General features: G+C 34.2%; 1 pseudogene; it reads left to right on the forward strand.

Moving 5' to 3' along the window:
• Positions 1–8,434: 8,434 nt before the first annotated feature.
• Positions 8,435–12,899, forward strand: LOC131065589 (DEAD-box ATP-dependent RNA helicase 20-like; annotated as a pseudogene).
• Positions 12,900–13,441: the final 542 nt, after the last annotated feature.

Consider the following 13,441-nt stretch of genomic DNA (forward strand, 5'->3'; position numbering starts at 1 on the left):
CGGTGCTTCTGGGTCACGCTTACGGGTAATGCCGTCGTGTTGAACTACTGCACTTAACGCCCAATAAAGCTGCATCAATGACCTCTGTGGCATCGTCCCTATAAGTCATCGGGGAGTAATAAGGGTCACTTGGAAGTTAAAATCCAAGGGGCGGGTAATCCCCCTTGGATCGACAAACTAATAAGATAATCCTTAAATGATTTGCATCTGCTAGTTAAACCATAGTAAACCCCTTTAGGGTTGATTGAGTGAAATGCTTTTATAAGTGACTTAATCTCGAAGAGTTGTTGATGGTTGACAATTGGGTCAATGGCGATGCTTATGATAGGTATTAGGATCTAGTTGTTTTAGACCACAAGCAATAGGCCATCTTGAGCCTTTGCTTAAATGCTACCATCGTGGGTAGCAACCGTAGAGAAACTGTCTGGGACATTGACCCTAGAAAGGGTTGCGTACCCACCAAATAGTTTACATTAAACCATAGATTAGAAAATAGAACTACATACTTTACGCCTTGATCCCGTGCCGAAACAAGTATGTAGGCAGTCTAGGGACGAAGTTGTCCCTAGTACTCAGGCATTCGTGGATGGGGTCTAGGATGTGGTAAGAAGAAGGATTGCGAAGAATCCTAATTGAAAGATAAGGAAAGTAAAGGAAAAAGTAAATCAATGCATACTCGGAAGGAATCCCGTATGGATTCGCTTGACTTCCTGAGGCTTTAAGCCAAATTTTGAGGTGGAATTCAAGCTTGCATTATGTTATTTTGATTTCTCCTAAGGACGACGACCTCAGTGCACTCCTATTAGAGGAGTGTAGTACTTAGTGAGTGACTCAGGACCCGAATGGTTCCGATGAGTCTAAGTCTCTGGCTAGAGCACCTCCTATCCCAAGTTGGATAGATGCCTATCCCGTATTGGATAGATGAAACCTTTTGTTCCATATGGACAGATGCTTAACCCGTATTGTTAGATGCTCATTCCAGATGGATGAATGCCTAATCCAAATGGATAGATGCCCAGAGTATGCGATTGAATCAAACACAAATGATTAAAAAAAAAAAAAAAAAGAGGTCAAAATTTTGCTGGGTTAAGTATAGTGGGTTATTACACTATCAATCTCTTTGATCACATATTAGTGACACTCATTCATTATGAGGTTAAGCATCTAGTCTATCCAATCTTGAGTTTACATCATTGATGTTCATCAATCATGAAGTCAATCAAACTCTATCCTATGAAATCATCAAAACTTCGAGTTTATATCATTGACCCTCATAGATCGTGAGGTCAATCAAACTCTATCAATCATCAAATCAAGCAGAATATCAAAGTAATCAAAGAGCGAACATTTTCATCAACCAAAGTTGTAGAAATTTCAATCAATTGTCGTGAGATCAATCTCTCAATCCATTTTTTTCAATAATTTCATGATCAATCTCCTGAGGGGGCACACAATCAGGATTTTTATCTCCATTAGGCGCATTATCAAGACTTGATTTAATCTTTGAAACAATGTTGTCTCAACATCATTTCAAAGAGGTGCAAAATGTATACACATAAAATTGGCTATGAGCAATCAAAAAAATATTTTATATTTATTTAATAATTATTTTTCTATTAAATAGTTAATTTGAAAAGGTTAATTTATTTTAATTCATTTCATGTCCTTTATTAATTAATATAATTGAAACATTTTATTAATTAATTAGTTATATCCTTTTCTTCTAATCAATTTATTAAATATCTAATATTTAATTATTCCTTTATCTACTATCCTATAGTCTCATTAATATAATAATTTCTTAATTATTTAATCCTCTTTCCAACTCACCTGTCATTCTCCACATCACTTCTTCTTTGCCAACTCATCCATCATGTGGCTAAATTAATTCAACAAAATAAAATAAAATAAAATAAAATCATTTATTAGCACCTTATCTCCAACTTCCAAAATAAATGAAATATTGTGTACGTACACATATTTCTTAACTTTCTTCTATATTCTCTCCAACATCCCTATATCTTAGGAGGACTTGAGTCCACTTGTCCTCTCATTCCTACATCTTCTCCAACTATCCTATATCCTCTCAAGTCTTCAACTCAATCAAGGTGAGACGAGTGACACTTGTCTTCTCCTTCCCCCTTTCTCTCAACCTTCAACTTCTTGCTCCTAGCCATCCAATTTGCAAGATTGAATCATGACCGTTGATCTCTGCCACCTAAGCTCATGCACTCAAAAATCTATAAAAAGAGGTCTCCTAAGCCATTTGTAAACTAATAGCGAATCATATAGTCATTCTAGGAGTTTTCATCTTGCATCTGTGAGTTTGAGTTTGAAGCAATTAGAAATTTTAGAATTCTTATCATAGTTTAATATCATGTTAGCTTAAATCATTTGCATATGCATATCATAGTAACAGTTAACTATCTGTCCATTGTTCATATGCCATCTTGGAAGCTACCAGTACTTGTCTGAGAGCAAATTATCTGCAACCAAGAACAATGTAGTTATGACACAATGAGGGGTAAATCATGGAAGGTATAATATTGTTTATTTCATGTTACTTCATTGGTTGAAGTTAAGTTTCCTGTAGCTTTTCTTTTTATATTTTATGATGGACTAACAAGTTTTAGGACATTTCTTTGGAGTTCAACTTTATACTCAACACATTTAAGGCTAAAGTTGAAAATCATTCTGATTGCATTGTAAAATTTCATATTATTTTCTTGAGGAATGAATGACAAGAATGAGTAAAACCCAATGCTTGATATTACATGTGACATTTTACTTTGGACAACAATCAAAATTGGAGAAGACGTCAGTATAGCATGTTACTTTAAATATGGGGGATTTATATACCGATCTCTCTTAATTTTTTCACATTTTCCTACCATAAATACTTCTTCCAAATTAAATAAGGTAGTCCACAAAATAGTAGAACTCGACCTCAAGTAATTACCATTTTTTATTTTCTTTTTATTTTTTTAAAAGTAAAGAGCCATAAATTATATCTTCTGTTAAAAGAAGTTTATAATAAACATGATGGCTTGCTCTTCCTAGTAATTAGTTCTCATGATTTAGGTGTTACATTTATTTTTTATCAAGTCGTTATGGAGCAAGTTAATGAAAAAGAAAAAATTATTTCCATTGGGTAAACACATATATTAAGACCATAATCATATATGATGATGATGATTGACAATTCAAAAACATTAGGGGAAAGGGTTGAGTAGCTGTCCATGTACCAATAACCATTAATCTCTTGCACACCAACTTCCCAATTACCATTTTTAATACTATTAAATATATTAATAGCATATTTTTAAAAATGGTGTTAAAAATTATACTGAAAATGGTCAAATTTATAGTCAAAATTGGTCTCTTAGGCCTCTTGAATGCAATGGCAAGGTCAATTTTGTCAAAATACCTCAAAAAAAGTTCACTAGATCTCAGCTTCAGACCCTTCAATTACTATTTTTACAATTAAGAAATACATGATAATTGAAAATCCACTAAAATATTCTACATGTACCCATAGTCACCCACTTGCACACGTGTACTCAACCATTGAATATTTTATTAAAGGAGTTGTGCAACTTTTTTTGGTGACCATAGTGCATAATTATTGGAGCACTTGTGCATAGGTATTGGTCAAGACATTTATTAGAGGAATATGTATTAGAATAGTGCAATTTTTTTTAGGTGGTTGTAGCACATGGTTATTGGGTTGTCTATGAATGTATATGGAAAGACACCTCCAAATGACCATTTTCGAACCTTTGTGCATATAACAATTTGTCCTACAGTCATTATAACAACCCAAAAAATGAAGCAATAACTTGTAAGCTCTTAATTCACATTTGGAGAACTAATTTTTTTTGGTCAAAATATGATGTATTGTTTAAGAGCTTAGGGTGCATGAAGTTAGGGGAGGCAACTACTGGGTCCAAGTCACAAGTTAATTTCATCATCAACCTACAACCTATTACTTGACATGTTAGTCATCTAGTGATTGTTGTACAAAAAAGTAAAGGAAGGTTTGGGTTGCAACTTATTTTTATTTATTTATTAATTGAATGCAATTTCTCATGCATTTGGTATATTTGTCGAGGTATATGAAGCATTCCATCTAATAAAAGCCATGCCAATTATGAATCTAGGAGAGCAAGTATTTATGTCATGCTAGTGACATTTTTAATATGAAAAATGTTTATCAAGGATTATATGGGTTGTCTTTTTGTCTTGTTAGTTGAGAGCTTGTAGATATAATTGTGTATTAGTTCCTTGCTTCAACAATTTGGATCACACTTCTTAATCCATCATTAGAATAAAGAAGAGAAAAATTTATATTCTTGTCTCGTGGTTTGTGTTTCTTCAATTGCTTGGTTGACGTGAAAAAATATCTTATGCATTTGGTTTATGTTAGTGCCTTTGAATTTGTTTTTTAATAGAGTAGCACCTCTCTTGTGTTGTGTGAACTTGTGGTATACATCCAAGTCAATAAAGTGAACTGGATCAATATTATAAAGCATTCATATATTGAAAGTTTTACCTCCGTGGAAATTTGAGATGGAACTTCCAATTTTTTGTGACCTCTTTTTTTGTTATGTTTAGGGATCTCCTTGCCTTGGGTCTATTATGGTGCTTCTTCATGTGTAAGTGGTTAATCCATATTTATAAAATTCCTATCCATTTAGAAAAATGATTTTGAAAAATGATCAAATAAATGTTAATTACAATTGGATGCTTATAATTAGTTAACCTTTGTAAGTGAAATGAAGTAGATAGTTCAATGAAAAACCTTCCTCATTACTTAACTATTTGGGTTTTCATGGAGAGCTAGACACTATCACACTAACTTTGGAATATGGTTAACATGCATATTACTATTATCTAAGCTCTAATGACTAACTCATAAGAGATGCATGTCCAAACATACAATACATATAGAAGTTCCACGTTACGGATTTGATAAAGTACTCGATCCTTATTGATATAATACTATAATGTATTTGCTGTTTTATTAAGTTTACTTAGAATAATACATCTCTCTCCTTGATAGCTAATAATGACAAGTATCATCCTTATAGGAGGTAATCAAGTGAACCTTTGTTGCATCAATTTTAATTTGATGGCAATTAGGTTGCACATTTGTTTAGTTAGGTTTTGCCACTATCTTTACTTGATTACTTCTCTCTTGATTGAAGTTAACTCATATATTCTTGGATGTGTCACTGTGATTCGTGTGTGTGGGGCATGCACATGGGACTTTATTTGTATGTGTGTACACATACACACAAATACACGCATACATTTATAATAATTTTTGATGATTTAATCGAGTCTTCCAACAATATTTAATTGATGACACACACCTCACATACTTGCGCTCTGATACCAAATGATGATACAATCCTACACATATATGCTTTGATACTCAAATGATGGCAGACAAGTTCCTGACAATGAATCTTGCTAAGAATAGGATTAGGAACTCACAAAGGAAAAACAATACATTGTTATTGTGCCTGGAACAAATGATAGAAATTACAGCCAGGGACAGGAACTTCGAATCAGACAGAATCCTTTTAATGTGACAAGAATCAACAAAGAAACTAATTGTGGAAGCATTCAGAGACATTCATTAAATCAGAAAATAGAACTTAGAACAATTATTTATTCAGATTAGGCAAGCCATAATACACTAGCTCGATCCTTTACAAAAACCGATCAACTTACCAATTCTTACTCAGCCTGACTCCTAACAGATTCGATGCTTTGTTCTCTCATGCGTCCCGATCTCCTTCCTCTCCAGGTATTGGTCACACCTTCTCCCATCTTCGATATGTTCTGGCATACATCTCTTCCTTGTATCTTTTTTTTTTCTGTCAAACCTTCAACTTCCTCGATCGGTCCTTCTGTTCTATCTCTCCACCTTACTCTTCAACCGATCGGTGTTTTCTTTGTTTCATCCCCTGCTACTCTCCACCCAATGGTCTCGGTCACTCTTTTCTTTCTTGACTGTTTTCATTGTTTTCTCCAACTTCCATAACAACCAAAACCGAATCTTGCATAAAACCAAAAGTAGAACCCAAAACCAAACTATACAAACATGAAAACCCAAAAAGACTCGATGCTCCTGCATTCTAAATATTATGGTTTTGAATAAGTTGGCTTTGCAAATCTTAGGGTAATAACCTCCCATCTATGATCTAAAGGTTTCATTTGTGGAAAACATTTGATTTCATTTATGGTGCATGCATTGATATTAATACTTGCCATTTATGTGGTCTCTTGACATGCGAGAAACAGGTTGGTTTCTAGCAGTTTGGATTGTAATGATTATTCAATCATTTTTCTTAATTATATACTTTGATTCTATAAACGATATTTTTATTTTGTCTTGTTTCTTACAACATGAAATAATCATTGGTCATTTAGAATGCATTTTAACTTGATAATTTATTCATTATCATAATTTGCAGTTAAAAATGTAACCAACAATAAATTTATCAATATTGAATTTTTGTTACACATGTTAAAGAATCACCTTATTTTTTAATGGTTCTCCTTAGGATTATGAATCTAGAGATATGTACAATACAATGGACATACATAGTTAAGTTAATATCAAGTATATCAAACTTCCAACAAATTGTATGTTTCTAGTGCCATTGAACATGACTCTCCATCATTCTTGGTAATTTAATTTTGTTCTAACAAAGTTAGTGATGGTTTAACTTTTTTGGGGATATGTAAATATTATGATATTTTTGTTTTATCTCAATTTACTAGTAATAAAAAAGTTTTTCCAAGGTCTCATTTTATACCCTTCTTTCAACTCACTTTTTATCTCCATATTATATTTATCAACATTTCTCGAGGATTGTTGATCAATAACATAGTACACAAGAATGACAATTTTATTTCTCGATGTTTAGCATGAATAAAAGAAAGTTTTTGCAACCATTCATTTTGTCTTATCATCTCCTTGAATCACATTTCAAACCACAAAGCCTTTTACCAACCAACATACTTTATGTTAAGAGTCATATATGTTTCTTTTAGAAAATATTTATTGAAGAAGACAATCTTAACATCCATTAAATAGATGATGCAATTGTTTTTGAGATGTTAATGCAATGACTATTTTTTTACATAGATATATTTGTTTATACATTATCTTTTAAATCTATTTGCTCACAAATGGTTCAACATTTGGGAGCAATCACAAGGTTTCATATGTAATTTTTTATCAACTCGACAATTTATTTTATCCATAAGAAGCTATGGACATGGGGTCCACTCCCATATATGAAAATAATAATAAAAAAGAATTGCATAATCCCTCTAATAGGGATGCATCCAAAGGTCTTTGGTTGGGGATCGTCACAAAAAAATTATCATTGGGAAATATTGCAAAAAAATGGTGCAACAATAAGGGGTATGTGCACCAAGATATGGTACCAAAAGGGGGTCTTATGATGCCACACCTACCTTTTTGTTTGTTTGTTTTATGAAATCAACAAAGTCCGAACTTCAACGACAAATTGAACATAGTTACACTCCAAATTTGAAGATGCAACAAGAACAAGAGTCAAAGTGTTCTGAGTCTACTTTCTAAACTACTAATTTGTTTTGAAAATGGTGGAGATTAATGGCTTAAACAAAAAAGTGGTCATATTTTTATGCAAAAACATAACATAGCGTCTGTTGTGGCCCCCCTTACCCCCCCTAAAATGCTAATTTTCTTTTCTTTTTTATAATTTTAAAAATTTCTTTTGTGAGAAATTAGCTAACACCTTGTAGTTTATGCCGAAATTTTCAGCTAATTTTTTAACAAGTATATGATTTTTCACTAATTTTCAAAGTGGACACATCATGAAAAATAAAAGTTTGAGCGTGCTCCCACCAAAATCATTGAAAACTAATAAAAAATCAAAACTTTTTTTTCAAGGTGTGTATAATGGAGTCTAGTTTCTAAAAATGTAAGTTTCTTAAAAATTCGATGAAAGTGTAAAAAACTATGCTCAAAATAGCACATGTTGATTTTTAACCAAAAACGAACACACTAACAAAATAAATTAAAGATGGAAGTCTTAACAAAATCAAAATGTGAAATAAATTACGTGGTTGGATAGCTAAGAGAGAGCTTAATGATATTATGGTGGTTTTTTATTTGTATTGAAACACGTGCAAACTTGATGGAGAGCACAACAAAAAGTATGTCAAAAATTTTAATCTTATGATAAAAACACGTCTCTGGCCTGAAATGGTCATCCAAACCTTTGGGTTGGGTGCCCAAGGCAAATCCAACCCATAGGTTTGGTGTTTCCCAATGCAAACAATTTGGCGCACGCCAAATATGGCGCTTGCACATTTGATGTGCACCAAATTCAAAAAATGGACGTTTTCCATTTGGCCAACACCAAATATGGCACTTGCCAAATGTGAAAAGTCCACCTTTTACATTTGGCAAGCGTCGAATTCGACACTTGCTAAATATTTTGCATTGAAAAATTGTAGGAAGTTTTGTGAATGGGCAAATATACCAATTCGGGCACAAGTTACACCCAATCATCGAAGAATAATACATACACGGAATATAACATTTAAGTATGTCACATTTCAATATGTCTTTTTTCTTTCTTATACTTTCTTATACTTTTAAGTTTTATTTAATCTCTATATTGCCATAATGTTTGAGAGTGGTTTCAGCTCTATAGGATTTATAATGCAGACTCTAGGTTTTAGAGGGTCATGTAAATTTTTAGGATTAGTCAAATTTTAGTTATCAGCATGTCAAATTTTAGCAATCAACATGCTCCTATTAGCATTCTTTAGCTCTCTATCTCACTCTCTTTATCTTCCCCAAACTCTAGACCTATCTCTCTCTCCCTCTCTTGTCTCTCTCACTTCTCTCTCCCCTCTCTAGGTATATCCTACCCTCTCTACCTTTCTATCCCTCCCTACCCCCATCTCTATCCCTGACTCCCTCCCTCTCCATTCTCTTGATCACTACCTATCCCTTCCACCCTCTCTCTCCTCATATCTAGGTCTCTCCTCCCTCTCTTCTTACCTCACTACCTCTCCCTCCGTATATCATTACCCGCCTTTCTCTTTCCCTCTAGCTCTCTCACCTATCTATCTGTCCACTCTCTAGTTCTCTCCCTCCCCCCTTACCCCTATCCATTTATGAAATCTCTCCTCTTCTTTTCTCCCGTCACCTATATATCTTCTCCTTCCCCAAGTCTCTTATTGCCACCGCGTCTACCTCTCCATCCATCCCCTTTTACTCTTGCCTTTGTTCTTCTATCTCTCCTCTTTACCCTCCCCACCCTCTCTAGAACTCTCCCTTCCTTTCTTCTCCTCTCCCTCACTATCTCCCTCCCCCACTATCTATTATTCTCTCTTCCTCTCTTATTCTCTCTTAGTTGTCTAGGTCATCATCTCTCCATCCAACCCTGTCTCTCCTCTCTCTAGGGTTTTCCCTCCCTTCCTCTCCATCTATCTACCTCTACACATAGGTCTCATTACCCACCTCTCTCTATGTCCCTCTATGTATCTCACTCCTCTCTAACTATCTAAGTTTCTCACCTCTCTTTATCTATCTAGTTATCTCACCTATCTATATGTCCCCTCTATAGTTATCTCACTCCCTCTTTACCTCTCTCTCTCCCCCCTCTTAACCCTATCCCTCTCCTCCTCTTCTTTCTCTCCCCTAACCTCTTTATCTCCTCCTTCCATAGGTCTCTCACTCCCTCCATGTCTACCTCTCCATCCATCCCCTCTTACTCCTTTCTTTTTTCTTTTGTCTCTCCTCTTCTCCCTCCCTCCCCTCTCTAGGTATCTCCCTCCCTCTCTTTTTCTCTCCCTCTCTATCTCCCCATCCATACATTCCCCCATATCTATCTCCCTCCCCCATTCTCTGTTATTCTCTCTTCCTCTTGCATTCTCTCTCTATTGTCTAGGTTCTCACCTCTCTCTCCCCTCTCTAGGCTTCTCCTTTCCTCTCCACCTATCTACTTTTGCATCCATGTCTTGTTACCCACCTCTCTATCCCCCTCTATCTATTTCACCCCTCTCTCTTGCCATCTAGGTCTCTCATCTCTCTTTCCCCCTCTAGTTGTCTCACCTATCTATATACCCCCTTTCTAGTTGTCTCCCTCTATCTCCACCTATATCTCCCTCCCCTTTTACCCCTATCTATTTTTGAAATCTCTTGATCTCTTCTCTCTCCCCCCTCACCTCTCTATCTCCTTCCTTAGGTCTTTCACTCCCTCCATTTCTACTTCTCCCTTAATCCCCTCTTACTCCTCTCTCTCTTTTTGTTATTTTATATCTCCTCTTATCCCTCCCTCCCCTTTCTAGGTCTCTCTCTCTCTCTCTCTAGGTTTCTCCCTCTTTCCGTCTCCACCTCTTTATGTCTCCATCCATGTCTCATTACCCCCCCACCCCCCCCCCTCTCTCTCTCTCTCTCTCTCTCTCTCTCTCTAGGTATCTTATATCTCTATCAAACCCCTCTCTAGTTCTCTCCCTCCCTCTCCACCTCTCTCTCTCATATCTCATATCTATATTAAGGCTTAGAGTTTAGTGTTTATGAGTGATGATGTATAGTTTATGTTTTACCTTTCACTTCCTCCCTAAGTTGAATTCATAAAATGTATTTTTTTTTTTTTTGTTATGGAAAACTTCTTCATTTCTCCTTTTCCAAATAACCCATAGAATTTAAGTAGAAAAAACAAGCCAAAAAATTAAGTTTAAGACTCAAAACTATTAACATAACAAAAAAGAATTTCATGCCAAATTTTCTCTTAATGTCCCACCCATATAAACCTCATAAACATAGACTAAATAAATTTAGCATAGGAACAATTAAAGAAAAAGTTATCATTAGGAACATTACATTTAAATTATTCACATGAAACAAGAAGCAACAACAAGCTCCTTAGTTAGAAGTAACCACTTAAAATAAGTCTTTTTAGATTAAAGGTGTTTACATCAAATCAATCAATCAAAATAGATTACACAGGTTATAATCAAGATTAATGTTTATATTTTGTAGATATGAGTTAGTACTTATTTTGAGTTAGTAAGGAACTCATACAACCTGATAATATTAGTATATATATAAAAAAATAGTCTCATCAATTCAGTGAATTTTTTTAATGATTTCAACATTGAATTTTACCACAATAGAAAAAATGACACAAAATTATACTTTGTTTACCGTAGAAAATATTTTTCTATGTGAATCAAGTAAAGCATATTTCCACTTAAGATCAAACCATCCATAAGACAATTTTAAGCAAATAAAATGCCAAATAAAAAAACCTTTTTTAGCCCAGAACTTTGTAGAGCAACTTTGAAGAAAAGTTAAAATCTTGTTATTCCAATGAAGATTCTACCTTACATACATAGATACATACACACATACATACATACATACATACATATTTAAATTTTTAAAATTCGTTTTCATTCTTATTGAAATATTTAATACCGATATTTATTTATTTATACCATTTTCTTACTTCCAAATACCACCAAAAACACTAGAGCCTAAGGATTTAACAAAAAAAATTCAAGAAAAATATCATGAAGATACATGTTTTTTTAAGATTTAACTTTCTTAGGTATAATGGTTTGAATATTATTGATAATCAAAACTTTTCAAGATTTATTACCATTGAGAACTTTAACAATCCATTTTGTGACCAAAGTTGCACCTTGAATTTTTAAGTTTCTCAAATCTAAACCATCAATATTCTTGATTAGATAACACCAAATCCAATTAAAATGCCTTTTCCTTTTGCCTTTACCATTTAACTAAAAGAAAATTTTGATTAATTTATAAATATTTTCAATTTGATAAAAAACATAGTAAATGGTGTAGATACAAAAATCTTTTGACACACTTGAATCTATCAGCCATGGATAGATAGCAATTATTTCATTTAATTTTTTCTTTTTCAATCTTATAATAGATGGAATCTTCTATGTTAATTTTTTATTTTGTATTTTTATTAATTAGGCTCCTTTATTTCTGACACATGATTCATATAAAAAATTGAAAATAATCATATTTTGATAAGTTAGTCAGAGAACAAGTTCAACACACTATAATACTAGTGGCTAAATAAGGGTTCTCATTAGGGTTTGAAAGCCATGAGCCGGAGATCCTCACTCCTACTGCGACATAAAGAGTGACATATCTTGTATTAGATGAAGCTGATCGAATGCTACACATGGGTTTTGAACTACAAATCAGGAAAATTGTATCTCAAATTCGACCAGATCGACAGACATTTTACTGGAGTGCTACTTGGCCTAAAGAAGTAAAACAACTTGCTAGGCAATCTCTACATAATGCTTATAAGGTAAGTAAAGGATCACAAGATCTCAAAGCAAACCATTCAATTGGTCAAATCGTGAAAATTGTTTCTGAGCATGATAAGTATCCAAGATTAATAAGGCTTTTAGAAGAAATCATGGATGGTAGCCGTCTGCTTATTTTCTTGGAAACTAAAAAAGGTTACAAGACAATTGCGAATGGATGGATGGCCAGCACTCTCTATCCATGGAGATAAAAGTCTGGGTGAAGGAGATTGGGTCTGATCGGAATTCAAATCTGGCAAAAGCCCCATCATGACAGCCACTGTGGCTTGGATGTTAAAGATATAAAATGTGTTATCAACTATGACTTTCCAGGCTCATTAGAGGATTATGTTCATCGAATTGGGCATACTGGTCGGGCATTGCCTATACATTTTTCACTGCTGCAAATGCAAGATTTGCAAACCTCTTCAAGAAGCAGGGCAAACTACTATCAAATTCCCTTCTATTCGTGGGACATTTCTAATGGCTCACCTTATAATATAGAAAACAATAAATTCTAGTGATTGTCAAAATACTATTTTATTAAATTATGTCTGCTGCATCAGGTCCTGTCAATTAGAGTGAACACTTAATGGTGCTGGCAGATTTAAAACAGTCATCAAAGTGAATGCAACCAAATAACACTCTTGAGACAATCACAAGGGCAGTGAATACTATTCAAGACAGTCAAATATGCAGACCAATAGCTACAGTCACTACACACAAGAAATACAAAATGTGCAGTCATAATGAGATAGATCAAGGTGCAGTAGACGAGGAACTTGGGAGGAGGGAGCGAGGGACTCCTTCTAGAATAGCAAAAACTCGGTTACCCCAACCACCTTGAGTTGGCAATGGAAAGCAGTCTGTCACTGTCTGCCTCATTCCCGCTCGCAGACCAAATTGCATGATTTTATCGACATACAGGTTTAGATTTTTCTAGGATAGTGAAATTTAAGAGTAAACAATAAAAAATACAACTACAAAATGAAAACATTTCAAATTCAAAAAAGCTATTTTTGTTGAGTCTGTCTTGTGAGCATGAATTAAATCATGAATTTTA

This window comes from Cryptomeria japonica, chromosome 7 (assembly GCF_030272615.1).
Source record: "Cryptomeria japonica chromosome 7, Sugi_1.0, whole genome shotgun sequence".
Lineage (NCBI taxonomy): Eukaryota > Viridiplantae > Streptophyta > Pinopsida > Cupressales > Cupressaceae > Cryptomeria > Cryptomeria japonica.